A 23,267-nucleotide genomic window follows, 5' to 3' on the forward strand; every position below is an offset into this window, starting at 1 on the left:
CTGCTGTACGGAAGCCAATAACTCACAGAACAAGAGCGCACCAAAGAGAAGCCCTGGTATAACATGCAAGTTCTGGGGTTTTTTAGAGTTTAGAAACTTTGGCTTTTGTGTATACAGCAAGCAGAGTCAACTCTGCTTTTTTGTTTCCAGTAACTCAAGGAATTTCAATTTAACTGAAACAGAGTTTATACAGGAATTTCCTCAAGTTTGGTGGCCTGGACTCCTGAGTGTGAGCAGTCTCTACCAACTGTACCTGCCCATGTGCAAAACAATCCCACTGCTACAAGGAGCATTCACACCCTTTCCATGGAAGAGAATGAGAACACAGGCTATGGGTTTGGATGCATGCTTTGAATCCCACTGCACCTCCACTGTCTAGAAATGCACAAAAGAAATTCAAGTCCCTTTGTGAAAACTCCCAATAAAACTTGGACCAGTTTCCTAAAATCACACACTTTGTAGAAGACAAAATAAGCTTAGATAATGTTTAGCCAGAGAACATTATTCCATTTAGCACAAGTTAAATGCTGGAGAAAAATAAATGGAAACAAATCACGGCCTTGAGATTAAAAATATCCAACTTTTTGGTTAATTAATTTAATAAAATGACACACGAGGTAGAAAATCTGTGCATTTAACAATCTCAGTTATTTTAAATGCTATAAACAGCCAAAAACATATCCTCACAGAGGTGGTGAAAATATACAGTGAAACCTCTGGCAAATCTTTCCCAGTGTGTTTTTTATCACAGAAGGGACTTTTTAATCACTAATTTAATTTGACAGATATCAAGAAATAATTTCATAGTGCTCTTTCTAATTAAGCATTTATTTGATGAATTTGCTCATACCCTGATCCCCACGTTGCTTGGCATTTCTGTGGAATCTCTATCACCCATATGTCCACCACAGATTCAAGGGTCAGCCTAAATAATGGCTTAAAGCTTCCATACTCTTTGTGTTTATTTCTATGGTCCTCCATAATAGATGTACACTGGCTACTGAGTTTTTAAACTGCAAAGAAGACAGACAGTTTCTTTGATTATCATTGTTCTGACTATTTGGTAAACTAGCCCAAAAAAAGAAGTTTGAAGAGAAGACTGTTCTTACACTAACCAATCTGGAGCTTATGACTCTTCCTGAGCTGTCCTGGGAGGGAGGAGAAAACAAACATCACTGTTCTTAACTACCCATGCCATGAACCCAAGTCTCTGGAAAGGCAACACAGTGCTCTTTTATCATTTCAGTCAAGATGATTCTGCTTTTAGCTCTATAGACACACAGAGAAATATAACATATGCTGTTTCTTTAAGCAGACTGAGTGTGTGTTTACTAGGATTTTTCAGCAATAAGCTTTTTAGGTAGGAAGAAAATACCTATCCTGCAAGGTGAAAACAGATCTTTAACTTCCTCGGTGTTGTATTATCATGAATCACTCATGGGCCTGATTAAAACAAGGACTCCACTTGTCTGCATATGTATATGAATGTATGTATTGCAAAAACACACAAGCATGCATGCATTTTGTACATGTAAAACACATATGCACATTAGATCTAAGAGGATACTGATATATAGAAAATAACCATTAAATAATTATAAGGGGTTTTTTTGATTAAAAACAGAAAAGGCATGCATACTAAAAATGCAAGAATACACAGGCTGAACATATAAACTCTGGTGGAAAAATTAGTTTAGGAAAAGCTGACAGTAATAAAAAGCAGACAGTTAAAATCTTACTGCAAACAGTCTAATTTAAAGCTGGGAATCTTGATCATCTATTACAGTGAAATGCAGGATCATATCAAAGAAAGGCAGAACATTAAAATAACCAGAAATGGAAAAGCTAGAATATCCTCTGTTTAATTCTACCAGCAAGAAAACAAACACAAATTTTACATGCTGCATCATGTCATACACCACCTTAATTCAGCTACATTAAAATGAGTTTTCCTCAAAGAAAAGCTCATATTATGACTATACCTTTAAAAAGCTCATGTTTTCACTGTCTGGGTTTTTATATGAAGAAAAAACAAGACTGAATCAGGAGTTGTAAATTTTTATACTTAATTTGATAGTTCAGCACTTTTGCAGTTGAGTTTGCAGCACACACAGACCAGTTTCCTCACACTTTCCCACTTATTTTTCAGCACTCAGGAATTCTTAAGCACACTGCACAGTGCATACACAATTTGTAAGGCATGCCCATCATCACTTGTTCAGCTTGATGCACCAAATGAGACACGCTTCAGGTTTCTACGTGCGCATCTCACAATGATGTTTTAAAATTTTATCACCTAGTTTCCAGGGAACTGAGGCTTTGAATCTATATTTGAAATACCACCTGAATGGGTGAAACACATTGGTATTCCACACACAGCCTCCTGCTGTCATTCCACTGCTGGCATGGGACAGTCTTCACCAAGACTTAGAAAACCTCATTCAATATTCCTCTCTGGAGGATCTGACACTTACTGTGAATTCTGCTCTTCAACTTAAATACCAGTGTCTGTGGCAGGCCAATTCTATCATTGCAGATACAGCATCCCTCAGGCGAGGTCCAACCTTTCTCTTGCAGTGCACCCAGGGATTAGCTTGACTTCCCCTAAATTCTCTCCAGTGCACAGTACAAGCTAATCTTTCCTGTAGGAAGTAGGAGATGGGGTTGCCATGACAACAGAGCACATTCTAGCAGTGGGACCACTGAGATGAGCTGAAAAGACGACAGTGAAACATGCACTCAGCCTTCCTCCGGGGCTACGGGCTTCTTCCTCCAGGATTTAATTCCCCTGCAAGTTTACTGACAGGCTAGGAGGTTGATTAGCTATGTATTTTGCTGTGGGGAGATTACTAGTTAAGAATATGGTTGAGAGATCATAGCATTATTTAATGAAACTGCCATCCCTCCTTACATTAAATTGCTGATTTAAGTGTGGCTGCTTTTAAACCACTACTCTTTCATACACATTAGTCCTACACTTGGTCCACACTAATATCTCACTGTAATACAGTCACAAGCCGAGTCCTGTGCTTCAGCTTCGGTTTTCCAGCATATTAGGCACGCTTTTATGCTCATACACACACATGCTTATACACACACATGGACACAAAGAGCTCAGTGTAACATCTGTGTTTGGAGCTTAAAGGGTTCTGCCGATGGGGGAGGGGGCACCGAGAAAAGCAAGGCACAGCAGCCACGTGTCTCATACAAACGACACAACAGCCACAGTAAGCTTTGGGAGCCCTGTTCATCAGGCAAACGAAAATTGAGTAATCTATACTGTAAATATCAGCTATTTTCTGCCCCAGAATAATGTCTGAATCCTACGCTTTAAAGATTTTTTTCTCAATGAGAATAATAGAAAGCTTTTTTAGTTCCTGCCTTTCAATTATTTACACGTTTTTAATTGCTCAATCAAATTTTCATGCAGAGAGTTTTTCTTTGTGTTTTAATTTCTCTTGCAAAACCACACAATGCATTATTGTGGTAAATTCCTGGAGGCTGGATCATGACTGTGTCTTCTCCTGTTATTTCAGAAACAAGCATGTCTCAGTGAGCTTTTACCTTAAAGACACAGCAACCGAGAATTTTCAGTTTCTAATCATATTTGCAAAACATTCATTTGCCCAGGACAGATTCCTGTCTCCTTTGTGCCTTCACTTTTGAGCATCTAACATGTGCAGCCACACACTCAACACCCCCTCATCAGGCAATGCCAGTCCCCTCAGTACATGTAAAGGCTTAACCCATCCAAGTACAAAAGAGCTGTAGATGAGCCAAATCCACACCATCTGAGTCCACTTCTCTCTCTGGAAATTTTAAAAGAACAGAACCTCCATGAAGGTCTCTGACACAAGAAAGAGAAGGAGCCCAGGGGTTGCATTTAGCCAGAACTCCTGTAGGCAGGGAAGGTGGGGGTGGATGAAACAGTGGGAAGATGTACAACAGCTTTCCCTCTAAAGCAAGTTATACAGGACAGTTGGCAGGTTAGTCCCAACTAACTTAGCCTTGGCAAACCACATAAGGCCAAGAATTTAGCTGGAGAGGGAAGGTGCCATGTTGGGGAGGAACCCTGATGACCGGAATGTGTAAGAAAATTTTTGGGAGGTCTGGGAGGATGGGGGCATGTGGAAGCCTGGGCCAGGATCTCCAAATGATCATCAAATCACTGGTTTTATCCTGGTACTACACTAATTGTATTTGCAGTGAGAAGCCCTCTGACAAAACCCAACCAAAAAAAGCCCCTACAATTCCCATGGCTAGGCAATATTACACCTCCATAATCTTGAAAAGTATCTCAGTGTTACACAACCCTTTAAAGTTTTACCTTAATTTGGATTTTAGCATGTCGGGAATATATATATATATATATACAAAACAGTCTCCCTCAGAATCTGCTGGCTCTGACTCATCCCACAGCTTGCTATGAAGATGAATTACACCACACAGTATAGCACCTGTATTTATTATCATCTAATTAGTGTTAGGATTTACTTTTTTTTTCCACTTTTCCACTCAAGTTCTATCCAACTGGAGAAATGCCAAATCATGTAAGCGACATATGGTTTTGCTTTTGAAATCATCCAGCCAGAATTCCCAAATACTGCAAAATCTTTGCCTAAATAACTTTTGGCTTGAAAGACAATATTTTACACCTTCAATTCCAGTGGGAAACACTGATATTTGTAGGTATGCAAATTGGTTTTGAGGAAAAAGGGCATATAATCAGATGTTGAATGATGTTACAGATTTTTCCTGTCACATGCTGTCTCCACACAATGTGAAAAGAACAGTTAACAGCAAGATTAATGCTGTGAAAATAGCTAAACTACTATTATGGTTAATGAAAGTAAGGTTCTGTTTCTTTTTTGTTTCACAAGCTATGACTGTAGAAATCAGTAAATATTGCCCTAGAATGCAAACACTCATTTCTCAGTGCTCATGTGCAGATCTTCCATTCAGTAATGCTGCATCCTGTTTCTGGAAATCCAGTCTTTCAGCCAGATACAAAACGTAAGTATGTTCCTTTAGTTGTTGGATAGGGAATGGATTCCCCTGTTGGCACCCTAAATGAGTAGCACCCGGTTACTAAATTGGGTTCCAAATTATTCTTGACCATATTCTTTTTGTTTCTAGCAAAAACATCTTGTGTTTTATTTCAGATGAAAACACAAATCCTCTTACACACATGTGAAGTAACAAAAGCAATTTAAATGAGTGACGTTTGGAGATCTCCTGGAACATCCAAGAGCTCACAGGCATTCCTATTGCATCCATATATCCCTGGGTATATCCAGGAAAAAGCAACTGTTTTGGTGAACCCAGGTAGAGCATGCCAGAACAGGGGATAAGATAAAATGAAAGCTGAGGACATATGTTTAAGTAGTCTACTCTAACTAAGAAACAACATTTAAGTGTAACATACCAGGATGAAAGCAGCACGCTTCTAAGACTTGAGTAGAATAACCATGTCTAGGTCCTCAGCAGAAAATGCCCCCAACTCCTCTCATAGGTCTCTCCTAGCTTTTTCAAAGGTAGAATCTACGTTTATCAAGATTGGAGTCCGAGTTTTGCTCTCTGTTTACCCTCTTGCTTGGAAGAGGATGAGAGGTGAATACACAACAGCCCCTTCTCCTCTCAACAGGACACCTACAGTTTAAAGACAAGATGTGGGAGCTCAGAAGACACATCCTGTCCTACGTTTCTGCATGAGTTCACAGCTTTGGCCTCAAATGAGGAGTCTGAGGATTTCACATTGAAAATAAACACGAAAAAAGACAGGAAAATAAAACTATATATAGGTTCAACATGAAAGGTGGACATGAGAAAGTGAAGGTTTTTGTCTTGATTTCCTGTCTTTTTCTTGACTATGCTGCTTAACTGTGAAGTCATAATTGAATTCTCATTTTTATTATATAATTTCTATACATAGCTGTTCACAGAGTCCTTTGAAACCTGTGGATGAAAGGAAATATCACTCTTTTTTTTAAGAACTATTCATTTGAGATTAAACAGTGCTAAATGCTGAGCCCTGAACAAAAGGTTTAAGCACATGTAAGTCTTGCTGAAATAGAGCAACAGTGCCCAGTACTTTACAGGATCAAACCTGTGATTTGGGGCTTTAAATCCCCTAATTCCCTACCCTTTCCTTTCTCTTTTTAAATATGTCTTCCCTTTCCTTTCTCTTTTTAAATATGTCTTGGAAACTGAGATCCTGCTTTTGTCAGATGAATTTGTTACACAGAACAGAGTGACCTTCAGTCCTTGTGCAGTGATACATCAAGCAGCAGCCTACACCAGTGCAAGCTGTACCACCACCTTCTGACAGCAAACACTCAGACTTCATATTCTGAGCACAGAACTAATGGCACAGAGATGATCACCTGCATACACCTTAATTTGAAAATGAAAAAGACAGTTTTGCTATTTTGCTTCAAGACTGTTACAAAATTGTTCTTAAACACAATCTGGTTTATGAGTTTTTTTTAAATGTGTCAAACAATTAAGCATTTCCCACCTGTAATTTTACCACTGGGTCATTTAAGCAATCAGGACCGCTCACATTTTGTTTCCATCCCTGTAGTTTCTCTCAGTTCACTGACTTTACTCAAGGTTTACAAATAGGAGTAGGTATCAGCAGAATCAGTGTTCATGAATTTTGAATCAAATTATTTTGTAAGTAATGACACTTTTCAGAGGATAGGATTTTTTAATATTCAAAATGATAAAAAGTGCTGTGATTTCATTCTAATAGACAAAGGAATTTATACAGAAAAACTAAAACAGTCTGTACTTGTAAAATTCTAATACAATTTTATCCTTTTAAGCAAATGCTTTGCATTTTATGAATATAGTGTAAAAATGTAGAAGTACTCGTTGAAGGGATAAAGCTACCCCATTGTGAGACATGGACAACACTGAACAACATTAAACTGAATTATTTCTACACTGAGATCATAAATGCAAGATGAGGTCAGATGTCTCAGGAAGATGTTCTTTTCTCTAGACTGTAAGATTAGTTTATCAGATTGGGAGTGGTGGAGAGACCTAGAAAGATAAAAGTGCTCTTTCAAATGTCTGTTGCTTCTACAGCTTCTAAAAACTGAATTTTGTAACTTTTTTAAACAGGCAGTGGGATTGGACTCAGAAATCTCCAGAGATGCCTTCTAAATTCACATGTTCTGTGATTCTGTGAGTTACATTGACCACTTTGTGGCAGTACAGTCTTTGGTGAGTGAGACCAACAGTAAAAGATTACACCATACTTCTGTCTGATGGACATTCTTACTCAAAAAGAGGATATAAGAAAATAACAATTACTTTGAAATACATAATATTTCCAGCAATAAGCCCTTAACAGTCTTCTGCAAGAGGAAAATAACAGATATATTCTCCCAACCCTGACACAAGCCAACAGCCACAGGCATGATGGAGGAGAGGGAGCATGTTTCCCTGACTCATCCTCCTGCCATCCAGCTCCATTTTCACAGAATCCTGGAATCAATTAGTTTGAAAAAGAACTCTGAATCATTGAGTCCAACCTTTGACCAATCAACACCTTGTTAACTAGACCATGGCACTAAGTGTCACATCCAGTCATTTCTTGAGCACCTCCAGCGACAGAGATGCCACCACCTCTCTGGACAGTCCATTCCAATGTTTAAAAACCCATTCCATGAAGAAATTCCTCCTGATGTCCAGGTGTTCCAGTGCTCAAGCTTGCAAACCCTGACCCTTTTCTGAACCACACACACACAGGTGTACCCTGCACTAGCCACAAGCTCAGCGAATCTTTCACACAGTAACACTTTTGATTCCTAACTGGTTTGAGCTCCTGATGCTTCATCACTCCACAGGACATTGTGTTACTGTGCTCCTGCAGAGAAGCCCTGTTCTTCAGGACAGTTTTGTACCAATGTGACCAGTGAAGGCCTCTGATTTTTTTCATCTACAGCTCCCTGGATACCAGCTGCAACATTGCAAGAATCACATCTGCTACCTTCCATTTCAATGAAAGATGCTTTGAAGGTCAGATCAATTTTTCTCTACCTAAATATAAGTGTGAGCATTAAATTCTACATTCCCAGTTAGGAAATTCAAGGCACCTGTACTTAAAATATTTAAATTAAGTACGATCTGGGTACTATCACAAAAAGGTTGCGTTCAGCACCATGTAAATTTGGACAAATGCAAATGTTCTGAAATGTAGAACCTATTCACGCTGAGAGATAACAGAGCTCATTTACAAACGTATGTTTTGCAAGCTCAGTGCTCTTGCTGACATACAGTGTTGAAGTATACTCTGAAGTTGTAGCACGAAACCTGTCAGAGTTCAAGGAGTGCCTGGATGACACTCTTAGTGATATGATTTATGTTTAGACAGTTCTGTGAGTTCTGACAGTCCAGGGAGCTGGACTTCATGATCCTTATATGTCTCTTTAAACTTGAGATATTCTATTGTTCTCTGATTCTAATATTTACCTTTAACACTATTAAAGAAGCAAATTGATTTGTGTTTATTATTGTGAATTTTGCTCTACAGGCTCATGCCTTCATGCATAAGCTATCCAAATGGGCAAGGTATCATGCAGTTGGTTTCAGACAAAAAAAAATTAAAACATCCAGGGTATTTACTGTTTTATTATTTCAGTATTATCATTTCAGTCGGAAAGCAGCATCTCTATGACACACTCTGCAGTCTGACTTTTTCAGCTGATTTTAAAAATCCAGGAAGTCTAAGTTTTTGTTGTTGGAGCATTGAAGAAATTTAAATACTACCTTTAGTTAAGAAAGGATAACTTAATCTAGATTAGCTTTATTGAAGTAACTTCTGCTTCATTAATCATATTTATGACATAATGGGATATTATCAGTATGATAAATGCTTTTTGTACTGCTCATGGTTTCAAATGAAATTAATTTTAGAAGCTGCATCAAATTTCCTTCTTATTACTCCAAATCATGTCACTACAGTCCTATGGATGACCCCCTGTGCATTTCTGTGTTTGCATGTGTTTAGGTCTGTTTTCAATGTAACAGGAAGTCTGGTTTTCAATTATATAATACTTGGTCTTTTTAGAAATGTACAGCTTCGTTTCCCATATATATCAATTTAAGTTACTGTTGAGGAGAAAGACACTGACATTAAAGAAGTTGGAAATGGATGCAACAACACATAGTGAAATGACTGAAGTTTCTGTAAACAAACGATTGGAAAGACCAAAAATGCCCCTTTCCCAACCGTGCCAAGCAGCAAGCTCCATTTAAAGCTCCCTGAACAGCTTTCACAGAATCACAGAATCATAGAATAGTTTGGCTTGGAAGGGATCTTAAAGATCCTCTAATTCCAGCCCCTCTGCCATGGGCAGGGATGCCTTCCACGAGTCCAGATATCTGAAGTCAAAGTCACCTCCAACCTGGCCTTGAACACTTCCAAGGATGGGGCATCAGCAACATCTCTGGACAACCTGTTCCAGTGCCTCACCACCCTGACAGGAAAGAATTTCTTCCTAATATCTAATCTAAAGGTACTCTTTTTCAATCGAAAGCCATTTCCCCTTGTTCTGTCACTATATTAATTATGAATTCAGAGCAAACATTTTAAGTAATTTCTGTCTCAAAGATCACAGTAAATAACAAAGTTCACATAAACCATACTTGCTGATGATGTTTCTCATGGAGCTGCCATTTATGAGAGACACACAGAGAAATCAAGATGACGGAATACGAAAAGCTAGTGGCCCAGAAAAGTGACAAGAAAGCATCCCAGTTCCTTATCTTTAAAAATCTAAGGATAAATATTTGGTATAAGACCACAAATACCAAAATCAAAAGTGAAGCAGTTTATGCTCTATTTCTCTGCATATCTATAAAGAGGCAAGAAGGATATGCCATCCAGCTTTGGCTTGACAAAGCATCATACTCAAGGAACACCCAATATGGGAAAAGAATTGAATATTCACATTTTCATTCTGGTTCAGTATACATCAGTATACTTGAAAGAAATTTACTCATGTTACCCCATGGCTGCTGAATAACAACTGAGGAAGAGAATATGGTGAGGCTAAAGAAAGTGCAAGCTGTAAAACAGATGCTTCACAAACACCAGGTAAGACCTTTTAAGCACAGCTGATCTGTATCCAAATACCTGCATTGGTTCTTTGCTTTGCTATGAGGTGCACCTCTGGAAGACTTTGATGAGATGATGAAGCAGTAGCATGTCAAAAGGAAATGAGGAAGAATGTGAAAACTTTACTTCCTCTTGATTTTTCCACCTAGTTCCAAAGCTCTGTTAAGCTTCATCAGCAAGTATAGAAAGAATAATTCTTTGGCCCGGGTAGGTGCAACAGCTAAACCAGTTTCTAGAGGGGAATTATGTAATGCTCATTTAAATTGTTATCTTACATTCTCACCAGAAGAGAAGGCAGTTGACTGATTCAATACAGCTGGCATTAGACTCAAAGAATGCTATGAAGAAAATATTCCAAGGGCATCTACCCTGAAGTGAACCACTTACGCACTGCAGATAAGAAAGACAAACGAAGTTGAGACATGAGAGAATTACCTGGGCCAAAACCTCAGCTTACTCCATCTGCTAGCTAATGCTCACAGATAGATATCAGTGTTAAGGAATATCTAACAGGCACAGAAAGGGGACAGTGCCATAAAACTGACCTAAGAGTATTCAGTGTAGAGGAGGAATGGGAGGGGGAAAGGGATATCACATCCGTAGGGCATCATCTAGAACAGAAACACCAACAAGCCTAATGTCCCCTATGGAACACAAAACAGATGAGGGTAACATGGATGACTGTTGCTACCAGCCTGGTCTCATCCATGCAGTGCAGCAGTGAGATGTGGGGGGGTTTATTGTTAGTTCCCACCCACGCATCGCTTCTGAAACTCCCACTAGTAAACACGATTCGGGAAGACTGTTCCCCACCAACGTTCACATTACATAAAGGCTTTTATTACACCAAAATGAGAAGGACAACATTTTCCCCCTGCATCTCAGGCTTACAGATTTTCACTGACAAAGTCCCTTTGATTTTGTTTTTTTTAAATTTTCGTTCACATTTCCTGCCACCAAATCACTAAAAGGCCATGGATACACAGAGAATCACTTTCTAGAGCCAGTGCCCTGCGGTACTGGTTCCTCATGAGAAGGCTGGATGTGCGCTTCTAGTTTGCTTTTGTAGAGCTGGTACACTGGTTTGACATTGCCAGTAGGCACATCTTGCAGGGCTGCCTGCAACACCTGCGTCTCCACTGAGCTCTGCCTCCAGCGCATGTACGAGTGTGTCACTCTTTGTACAAAGAGGGAGATGAGGGTGGGCACAAGCAGCTCCAGCTGCAGCATGGAGCAACCCCTGAGGAGCACACCTAAGCACTCGAGTGCCTGTTTAGACGAGGCAGGCACACACAGTTCAGGTAGTGACTCCTCACAGTTTACTTTTTCTTTTAATGAGCATCATCAAACAGAGACAGGCTTTTGTTTTAGAGAGATTGCTCTTGCCATCTGAGAAAGGTTAAGGAAAAGAAAGTGAGCGTGTCAGCAGAGTACAAGAGGGGAAATAGAGAGAAAAAAGGCACCAGTGAAGAGCCAAGGACCTGCCTTTTCTTTGTCCTCAAATAGTTTTTCTTTCGGTTGGTTAGTTTGGGGGTTTTTTTTGGAATTTCTGTTTAACATACATACATGCACATGTGCCTGCATTAGCACTTACACGTTCCCGCTTGTATCAGGTCACCATTATGGCAGGCATTGCACCCATACATGTGCGTACCCATAAAACCCCTGGCATAAAAGCTTACTGCTGACTCAAGCAAGACAAGATAGAAAATACATGGATTTAAAGCAGTATTATCACTTCCATTCTCCAGACAAGAAACAAAACCAAAAAAAATAAAGACACTTGACCAGGGAAAAGATTACTAGGAAAGAAATGCAAACCCATTGAATCCCTGAATCTTCATCTCCCCCTCTCATGACCAGAGCAGGACTTGAACACTGGTCAGTTCCATAATGCTATTTTTGCTGTTTAGCTGTTTTTTTCTACCACACCAAAAGGATAATTTTTTCAGAGGTACATTTGTTTCTCTGTGTAACTACTGGTGCATCTAACAACATAGTCTCCATTAAAAAAAAAGAAGAGCAGCAAATTGTCAGCAGTAACAGACTCTAAAAAGCCTCAGGATAGTTGTATTGAGCATTTTAGTACAAAACAATCATCCTTTTCCATAAAGAATTCTGCTTCACTGATGGCAAAAACTGTATTAAGCAATAGGGAGAGGTAAGACAAAGATTTAGGTTACAGTCAGTCTTCATGTCAGTTCATGAGGATAATTAGTACAACGTAGACCAAAAATCAAAGAGCAAAAATCCAAAAACAAGCACAAATAATCACAGTGGGTCAAGCAAGGATTCATCTGGCCAAATATCCCAATTTTAAGTAGATATTGGGCAAAAGACTGTAGGAATAGTAAAATACAATGATCCTTCTCCTACTACATCCTTGCAGCTTCCAGCAATCAACGCTTTATCATCTTCTCTGACGAAGGTTTTTTAAAAATATACTGAATAGCCATCAGTTGATCTATGCTTCAGGACTATGCTCGCTTCGGATTTTTTTGCTTCTGCAACATTCTGTGACACTAATACCACACCTTAGTGATTGTCTGCGTGCAAAACATCTTACGATTTTTATGATCTCACTGCCTGATCATTTTATTGTGACCCAATTTTTACAGTATGAGAAACACTATAGAATAATACCATGTTTGACACTACACACCACTTACAACTGTACAAACCTCTGTCATACCACTCCCTCAGGCATATTTTTCTCCAAACTGAAATGTCCAGGAGTTTATTTAATGACTCTTAATTTCACACTTCTTTCTATTATAGACCTTTCTTCATCGTGTCTTCTCTAGGCCTAGAGCGTTCCGTGATAGTATTTGTTTTGTAACATCCATTTTCAAGGTGTGATAATGCAATTAAGTTTGAGGAAGCACACAGAACATAACATGATAATGAATTCATATTCTGTATGCAAATTTTTTGCAGTGTTTAAACAGAGTTTTAAGAAGCAGGAAAGATTTTTAGCTAACATTTCTCCCTAAGTGTACAAATATGAGATCAATTTATGTATAAAAGATTTACAAGCTGCAGACTGGGAAGTCTAAATCTGCTACTCTTCCATTTAAAGCTATCAGACTCTTCTGCAGAAGAACATACAAGCTGTTCTTAAAGCTCACATTAGTGGCTCTCATGAACTGGACTTATGCTACAGACTTTCAGGATGCACAGATATGTATTTCCAGCTAAGAAATCCTATACAGGAATACTGCAAAATGCTTTAAACACTTCCCTCTCCTGTTTAGCACGCACATCTAAGAAGTATCAGAGAACACATCACAGATGACCTCAGCTTTTGTACGGTAAATAAGAATAACATAAGTCCTTAAGAAAGCTTAGTCCCAAACAGCATGAGGTGTATACAGCTGAAGTTACATGCACAAACAGGTAGGAAGGCAAGACTGTTCCGTCAGTAAATGATAATATAGCAAAAAGAGGATGCATCCTAGCTGTGTCTTCATATTATAGATGTGTTAAGTTAAGGCTTTAAAATTTCACAGTATGAAAAGATATTGGCAGTCATGCATTGGTTACTATTCCAGAAGATCCCCAGGAGATGGTATTTATTTAGGTAGAAAACTATTTCTGAGGATAGCCTCCTGGGAGATTCAGCACATCTCTTCCTGAGCTTCCCGAGGGGACAGCAGTCAGACAACCTCACTTCAGCATCCTGCAGTACAACACAAACATAATGCAGGACATTCACTCAGGACAAGCAGACAGCCACTGTCAGTGTCTCATTAGGCTGTCACAGCAAGTAAAGGCTTCACACAGGGACATTAGTATTCCAGTCACTGAATCTATGGTATATAGAAAAGTCATCTTTTCCCTGCACATATTTATATGTATATTACTCTATACCAGAGGGAAACCCTTTCCAAGGCTTTCTTTTGCCCAGCTTGGAGCACACAAACCCAGGTCCTGTCTCTAAGCCACAGGCCTGAGGCTACTTAATTTATAGACGTTTTAGCCTTAAGTGAAATACACAGTATGTCAATTCAGTCAATAAAACCAGCACCATAGATGGCTTTTTTCAGCATAGTATCCATGTCCAGTTCACTCTATCTCTGGCATTTAATAAATGCATTTAATATGAACACAGCATCTAATTTAAGTTGCCAAAGTTTCTGATTTCACAGATGAAGTGAAAAGAACTTCAGAAACCTGAATTACTGCTCCATAAGTTTCACTTTCACGATATCAAGTGCCCCAAATTAGAAGCCAAAGATTCTCAAAATCATTAGAGAAATCATAAACATACGCATATGTATAAATAAATCCCCAAATCTGCATTGTTAAGCAAAATGGATTTTTGCATTTCATTTAAGTGTTTCATTGGGTCTTGCTTGATTGAGCATTTCTGCTTACAGCTCTCCTAAAAATCAACCACATTTTCTGGAGAACCGAAATTAAAACATGGAAAACAAACAAACAAACAAAAAAACAAAAACCTAAAAACAAACAAACAAAACAAAACAAAAGCTTTTCTTGATAATTTAGTCAAACTTGTTGGCAACAAACAGGAGGAGCTGGAAGCCATTGTGCAGCAGGAACAACTGGAGCTTAATGAGGGTGACGATACAACTGAGTGTTTGTGGGAAAGAATAAGGGGCAAGGCCAGTAAGGCCGATATGATGGTGGGATTGTGTTATAGACCACCCAAACAGGATGAAGAGGCAGATGAAATATTCTAAAGGTATAAGGGAGAACTCTCACTACCACTATCTCTTGTTATCTCTTGAAGGCTCCTGGGGGCCTTCAACTTACCCGATGTCTGATGGAAATACAGCACAGCAGAGATGAGACAGTCTATGAGGTTCCCACAAAGTGTAGAAGAAAGCTCTCTGACAGAGCTGGTGAGTGAGCCAGCTAGAGCAAATGCTGAGCTGGACCTCTTGTTTGTGAACAGAGAAGGACTGGTGGGTGCTGGGATGGATGGAGGCTGTTTTGGGCACAACAATCCTGAAATTACCATTTTAGTTCTTGGAAAGGTAAGGAGAGGTGCCAGCAGAACGAACACCTTGAATTCCAGAGGGCAGACTTTGGCCTGCTCAGGAGACTGGTTAACATCATCCCTGGGATGCAGTCCTGAAGGGTAAAGGAGTCGGGGAAGGCTGGACATTCTTCAAGAGAGAAATCTTAAAGGCACAGGAGCAGGCTGTCCTCATATGTCAAAAAATGAGCTGGTGGGGAAGAAGACCTGCCTGACTGAACAGAGATATTTGGCTGGAACTTAGGGAAAAAAGGAGAGTTTATGACCTTTGGAAGAAGGGACAGGCAACTCAGGAGGACTACAAGTATGTCATGAGGCAAGGAAGGAGAAAACTAGAAGGGCCAAAGCCCAACTAGAATATAATCTGGCTACTGCCATAAAAGACAGTTAAAATTATTCTATAAATGCATCAGCAACAAAACGAGGGCTAAGGACAATCTCCATCCTTTACTGCATGCAGGGGGAAGTACAGTGACAAAGAATCGGGAAAGGCTGTGGTACTTAATGCCTTCTTTGCCTCAGTCCAATAGTAAATTCTCAGAGTACCCAGCCCCTGAGCCCAAAGACAGGGATGGAGAGAAGAGTAAGCCTACATAATCCAAGGGGAAATAGTCAGCTACCTGCTACACCACTTAGACACACACATGGAGCCAGATAAAATCTATCCAAAGGTACTGACAGAGCCAGCAGAACTGTTCAGCAAGCTGGTTTCCATCATTTCCCAGCAGTCCTGGCTAATCAGGGAGGTCCCAGGTGACTGGAGGTTGGCCAATATGATACCCATCTACAAGAAGGGCCAGAAAGAGGATCTGGGGAACTACCAACCTGTCAGTCTGACCTCAGAGTCAGGGAAGGTCACGGAGCAGATAATCTTGGGTGCCATGACACAGACATACAGAACAACCAAGGGATCAGACCCAGTCAGCATGGATTAGGGAAAGGCAGCTGCTGTTTGACTGACAAAATCTTCTTCTATCATAATGTGACCTGCTTACTGGATGAGGAAAAGGTTGTGGATGTTGTTTACCTGGGCTTCAGTAAACCTTTCAACACTGGCTCCCACAGCATTCTTGCAGAAAATCTGTCTGTTCATGGCTTGGCCAGGTGCAGAGCTCACAGGGTAAAAAACTGGCTGCATGGCCAGAGAGCCCAGAGAGTGGTGGTAAGGGAGATACATCCATGGGGCAACCAGTCTCCAGTGATGTTCCCAAGGGCTCGGTACTGGGGCCAGTCCTGTTTAATGTCTTTATCAATGACCTGGACAAGGGGATCAAATGCCATGTCAGTATGTTCACAGATTACACCAGGTTGGGTGGGAGTGTTGATCTGCTGGAGGGCAGGAAGGCTCTGCAGAGGGATCTGGACAGGCTGGATCAGTGGGCTGAGGCCAGTGATATGAGGTTCAACAAGGCCACGTGCCAGGTCCTGCACCAGGGTCACAACAACCCCAGGCAGCACCATAGGCTGGAGGAAGAGTGGCTGGAAAGTGGCTCAGTGGAAAAGGACCTGGGGGTGTTGGTCAACAGCCAACTGGACATGAGCAGGTGTGTGCCCAGGTGACCAAGAAGGCCAATGGCATCCTGGCCTGTAGCATGGCCAGCAGGACGAGAGTGATCATGCCCCTGTACTCGACACTGGTGGGGCCACACCTCGAATCCTGTGTTCAGTTTTGGGCCTCTCACTCCCAGAAAGACATTGAGCATGTCCAGAGAAGGGCAACAGAGCTGGTGAAGGGTCTGGAGCACAAATCCTATGAAGAGCAGCTGAGTGAGCTCAGTTGTGAGTGAGAGCAGTTGTTCAGCCTGGAGAAAAGGACTCTACAACCACCTGTAGGAGGCTGTAGCCAGGTGGGGGTCAGTCTTTTCTTCCAGATAACAAGTGACAGCACAAGATGAAATGGCCTCAGGTTGTGTCAGGGGAGTTATAGATTGGTTACAAGGAACAATTTCTTCACAGAAAGGGTTGTCTAGCATTGGAACAGGCTGCCCCGGGAAATGGTTGAACCACCAGCCATGGAGGTATTTAAAAGAAATGTAGATGTGGCACTCAGGGACATGATTTAGTGGCGGACTTGGCCGTGCTGGGTTAGTGTTGGACTCAATGATCTTTTCCACCAAGTTCTATGATTCTGTATCTGCCAGCTTGAGAAAGGGTTGGGTTTCTTGCAGTCTTGCAGTATTCTTCTCATTTACTTCTAATGCCTTTGTTCCTGGCAGAGGTTCCAGCCTGAGATAGTAGTAAGCACACTGAGTGCTAATGAACCGCCATTTGATTCCTCATCCTCTTCTTGCAGAGAAAGGAAGCCAGAGGATGGAAATTTGCCCCATTCTACCCAGGGGAAAAGGGATAATAAGGTGCATTTTCCAAGTCCAAATATTCTTTTTTTCCCCCCAAACTCACTACTTGCAAAAAACAAAAATGAAACTGTGAAGGTGTTCACAATACTGCTGACATAGACACAGGGAATAAAGCTTTGAAGAGATGAATCACCAGCTCTGGCGAAAGAATAACTAGGAATTCAAACATCTGGAGAAAATGCCATGCTGGCTCCACCCTTTCTGCCATATAATTCCATTTAGACACTATATTTTAGAGCTAAGAAGAAAAATGTTCCCATTAGTTTTGCCACATTGAGACTCTGTAAGTAATGCCTCATTAGCCTCACATAGCTTACATCTGCTTTTACTTAAATATGAAAACCATAATAGCCCATGCTCATGATGTATCTTGTCTCTTTTCTGTCCCTCACACTAATCACTTTTAAGCATTCATTCCTCTCAAATATGGGATGCTCAGGAGGAAAGCCAGACGGTCACAGTATTTTGCCTGTTGCCCAGCACTTTAGGAACAACTTAGGGTTGTACAGGAAGCTACAGTCATCACAAAGTCGGCATGTGGACCTAGCACCAGAACAATTTCTGGGGACTATTAAGAGAGAGATGATTATGATGATGATGATAACACTAATAACACTAGCAACAGTAACAATTATAATTATCTGTAGATTTTTTTCAACCAGGTCTCTCAACACTAGATGAAAACAGATAAAATAATTTCTCATTCAGGAGATGAATGGATGCTAATGAACAGGATAGACAAATGGGTGGAGAAGGCACCCTTTGTCCTCACTCTTCCAAGCTACTCTGGCTATATCTGTTTTGCCCTAACCAGCTTCACTAAAAAGACTTCTTTGGAGCCCTGACAGCAACTTCACACTACCTTCCCCTCAAGCCCCAGAAAGGCCAGAGCAGCTCTGCCACCTGCTCTCTCAGGGGAATCCCTGTTGGGATGCTGGTTCCAGACTCGTGCAGAGAGACACTTCCCAGCACTCTCTTGAATGAATCTGCTCTTCTGCCTTTCACACAAAGGACTTGACTTATTCTCCAACGGTCCAATGAAGAAAGCAAGGATATTCTTAAAAGAACTAATTTCACTGGTCTTTCCTAAGGAAAGTGTTGACCTCTTCATGTGGCATTTCCTCTTACAACTGAGGATGGAGAGAAATTAAATATTTCCACAAAGGGCAGTAAGTGAGAACTATCTTGGGCATGATTTATGTACACAGTGGACATTTATACACAGGTTTATGGAAACCCTTAGTTAATCATTTACGCTGAGTTTTTCTGCTATCACACTAACAATTTCCTCTCCTATTAAAGAGGTGTACTCATACCAAGCACTCTGACCAATAAGAGGCAGGTCTGGATACCTTCATAAATATTAAGGTTGACAGATGTGGCCATCAGATTTTTTCCCGTTATAATAAATAGTCTGAAAAAAGAGACAGACTTTGTAGGTTTTCCTTTTCTTTAGCTACCAGCCATAAGCCACTGACTTCACACACAGAACTAACTGAAGTCACTACACTCTCACAGCCCTCATCCTTCAGTGAGTGAGGAAAACTATGCACAAGGTAAGAGCTAGCACTAGGCACAGCAGTCACAATACAGTCAGAACACAAACAATATTTCACTACAAGACCCAATACTCACACAATGTACAACAAATATTTCCACTAAGATGTATCCCAGTCCAACAAAGCTCCTAATACAGTTTAGCACACATCAGGAAGTTTTACAGATGTTCTGAATCAGGCCTTGTTTGTATCCTTTGCAGCTGCTTTCAGTGACACTGCCTGTGATACCACCTTCTTTCAAAAAAAAGGAAAAAAACCAAAATATCTCCACTTGGCAGACACCAAACCGAAAGCACCATCAGATGAGATCTGAGGAGTCTGACACTTCCTATGAGACTCACAGGCTCCATGACTTGTTAGGCCATGACAAAAAGGACGCAAAAACATTTTGCTGAGTACGAACAGTCATGTTCAACTCTAACCATTAACTAGGTCTCAAAGGGATCCTCTCATGCTGCAGCTTGAATCCCTACAAACTCTAGGTAAGGAGCTCATGAATCACAGGAAACTGCAATTTACACACTTCATTTGGTTTTGGTTTTTGTGTTTGTTTCAACAGAGAAGAAGCATTTTTCACCTGATGGGGAAGTCACCAGAAAAAAGTCATTAATGTTACTTGTTATCCCTTTTGTCCCAGTGAGTACATTCCTGTTCTTGTGATGAATAACTAGGCCTAAAGGAAATGCAGTAATCTAATTCCCACTTGCTGTTAGAAATTTACAAGGTATCATACTAAGGTAATTTAAAAGAAGGTTTGAAGATTGTTTTATTTTCTGAGAAATAAAATTGATCCTCAAAGGCATATAGAATTCAATAATGCCATAAGAAGCTATTAATTGTACAACAATTTCATTAAAACACTGTTTGCTTCAAGGTTAACCACTAAGAAATATATTCTATCCAGTGAATTACATTTTAATATACTTACTTATGTGAATATAGTTGGCAATCTTTTAAGGCACTTTTCAGTTGTGAGTTTTACATTGCAGCTCTTCCCTACTTCAGTTAAATATGACAATTAAAAACAACTCTAAGGAGTTAAAAATTCAGATCATTTAAATTATACACCTCACAAAGTAGGCATAGTTTAGTAAGAAGAATTTTCTTTTGGGTAAAATATTTTTAATACTTACAGAAATAATTGATGTTGGTGGAATTTTGATATCAGTAGACCTCTAGTGGCTATTACAGTAATTGATGGTTACATTATGTTTTTAAAAAACAAATATGCTCTTCAGAAAACAAAACAGGAAAAATCCACAGAAGCAACACTGCAGCAAAATGTTATTAGAGTTATTAACCCACAGTAAATGCCTGCATAATTTCACAACTCTTACCCAGTGAGTAGACAGAGACCTGGTTCTCATTGGTTTTAATGAAATTACACAGCTAAATACCTTTGCAAATTCAGTCATCAAAACCCAAATCTGAATCAGCAGTGGATGTTTTAAAATTTTCTGAGATTAATCCATAAATATTTGCCAAACATTCTGAGGGACCATTTTACAGATCAAGTCTTAAAAGGGGCAGGAAAGCACTTCATGGCTCCCCAGCCAGGGCATGAGTCCTCACTCTGCCCACACACCCTGCTTGGAAAGACCTCAGGCCTGCAAGTCAGAACGGGTCTGCAGAGGGCTTGGGACAATCCCCAGTCTGGACCAGGAGCTGTGGGACAGGAGGACATTGTCACATGGTGTAGCTAACCATGACTCCAAGCTGGTCATAGGTAGAGCCAGACACTGTCAGTATTTAGTAAAATATCCTTTTAAATGATTTTTCATTCATTTTGGCTAAACTGTCACCTTTCAGTGCCTATCAGCAAGTGTAAAATAGGTAGGATCCCCTGCAGTCATTTAGTAAAGGAACCAGTAAAGGGCAAGCCTCAATGACCTCTGAAAAATCAGTCTACATTAGCTTAATGCAATCTCAAAGACACGGATTTGATGTCTGAATAAGGGGCACCCAGCTCGAAAGTTGAAGCTTTTGCTCATTTAATTTGCTGATTTAAAGTTTTTGTCATGACATTACATTCCCCTACATTATCTGAAATGCAGTTCAGGAACTTGGGTATACATTTATAGTTTTTATCTTTCCCACATTCCTCAATATGAAAGAGTCAGATTTCCCACAAAATGCAGAAAGGCAAAGAGGACAATCTGTATGAATATATCTGAATATTAGCCATCTTATCCTTCCTGCCCATGTGACTAGTTAAAAGGCTTTTCTTATATTTAGGCCTAACGAACACTTAATGGCTTTTACAGATGGTATTAACTATCTTTTTCTCTCAGGGAATCAAAGGGGTTTATCTCTTAAGAAGAAACACTTAAACTCATACAGTATTAGTAAGAAAGCAGTATGAAAATCAAATTCTCATTGCCTGAGGGCCTCCCACTTGCCCATTTAAGAGACTCCACTTTAGTTAGTTTTCTCATACTATTTTTTTCAGATATACTTTAGATTCAGAGTAGCTGTTTCTCTCACATAGCAGTACACCTTCAGACTAAATCCAAAAAACTCTAAGTCAAAACTGCTCAACAGATTTCTGTGTAGCCTCCTTCATATGCTGGTGAAAAAATGGTAAATCATATGTACAATCTGAAAAGTCAATTCTTATTTAAAAAACAATCCTGTCCATCTGTGCATGAAATCTACTGCCTTCTGATGGACCTTTGTGTCCACGTGACTTTTGCAACTTAAAATGGTCACAAAAACGTGATTCTGCACCACCTGTGTAGGTTTAGAACCTAACAGTATCTATAAAATATCTTCTATTCATAACCTTGAACATACTTGTGTACACTAAGACAGAAAATGCAACATGATCAAAAAGTGAACCTTTAACATGCCACAGGGCTTTTAAAAAGAATTGAAAGCCTGCTTAATCAAAGGCAGATTATTTGAATGAAAGAAACAAACACTGTGGAAATGAGCCCAAAGAGATATGAATACACACAGGGAAGTGCAGTGATGTAAAATATGTGTGCCAGTGCAAAAATCTCTCCCCTCAAGGAACATCTTCCAGCACACACTCATCAAAGCTATTCTTGACTGATTCTCATAGGCTGGGCAGTTCAAAAAGAATGAGTTTAAAACATTTGCAGCTAAGCATTCATATTTTCAAAAAGGTCAGCAGACAATCTCTTGGCAGTCTATGTCCAATAGCTGTCTATTCAGATAGGATGATGGCTTTTCATTATCAAATCAACCCTTTGCCTAAGGATGTTGCCACACTTGTTAATGATAATTTTAGCTGAGCAACCTGTGCACTGTTTATTATTCTTTAATCTCTATTAAAACAGTATATTCCTTTCTCCTCCAAACCCAGGATGTATATTGTGCATAAATGAGAGGTGCTTACAGCTCAGAGGATTCTTGACACATCCTGCCAAGACAAATATGCAGTCAATCATTCAATCAGCTAAAATTCCTATTCCTTACCCTGCTCCTCCAAAGCTTTCTCAGAGCCAGAAGCTGGAGAGAGCCAGCCTTCCTGGACAACCTTCAGCTCTTCCTGTATGTTCCTGGTTACAGTCTCTTTGGAAACAGAGCACTGAGAATCCACACAACAGGGAACAGCTTCATTTGACTGTGCAACTAAGCATACAGGTGCCTCTACCTCAGTGTGAAGTCCATAGAAGTGGCAAACTCAATGGAAAGGGATAAAGTTCGAGCCCACTTCCATATGTGTCTGAATTAGTCCCGAAATGGAACAAGGGTCAGAGAGTCAGCAGCTCCCATTTGAGAGATAATAATGAAAGGCTGTGTGTTTGAGCCATTTTTTGCACTCAGCTGATCCTGAGGGGACTCCAGCCCAAGACAGACCCTGCAGCAAACTGAAAATTTGGAATCAGAGTAACTGATGAAACTATCCACTATTGTTTCTTCTGCTAAACTCCTCTCCATGTTGCAGGGTTTGTCAGTACGTTTCAACTCATTTAAAATTCATTTTGGCTAAAGGTGTGGATGTGCAATCCATAAGGCCCCAACACTAGCTAATAAAGACCTAGAACCTGGGCTCAAGCTTAAACGTCACTTTTTGTAAACAAGGACTTTAAAAGGGTTCATCGATGACCATATTTATAGCAAAGAACAAAGGAACTCACTGGCTTTTTTTGTATTTTCCAAAGCTTGCCTGCACCAGATCTATATAGGTATAAGGAAAAACCCAAAAAGCAAGGCCTCAGCCCTACCTTGAAAACATTAACAACTTACAGATT

At 40.1% G+C, this 23,267-nt stretch overlaps 1 protein-coding gene across 4 annotated transcripts in view; it reads right to left on the reverse strand.

Moving 5' to 3' along the window:
- NOL4 (nucleolar protein 4) overlaps nucleotides 1-23,267 on the reverse strand; it is a 190,529-nt gene that overhangs the window by 97,124 nt on the left and 70,138 nt on the right. The window contains exon 1 of one of the 4 annotated variants that reach the window (XM_017727414.1): nucleotides 2,475-2,555. The exons of the other annotated variants lie outside the window; for them this stretch is intronic. The gene's annotated coding sequence lies outside the window, so the exon portion shown is untranslated. Of the gene's footprint in view, nucleotides 1-2,474; nucleotides 2,556-23,267 lie in introns of those variants that run through there. 4 annotated transcript variants of the gene reach the window in all.

This window comes from Corvus brachyrhynchos, unplaced genomic scaffold (assembly GCF_000691975.1).
Source record: "Corvus brachyrhynchos isolate BGI_N302 unplaced genomic scaffold, ASM69197v1 scaffold60, whole genome shotgun sequence".
NCBI classification, from domain to species: Eukaryota; Metazoa; Chordata; class Aves; order Passeriformes; family Corvidae; genus Corvus; species Corvus brachyrhynchos.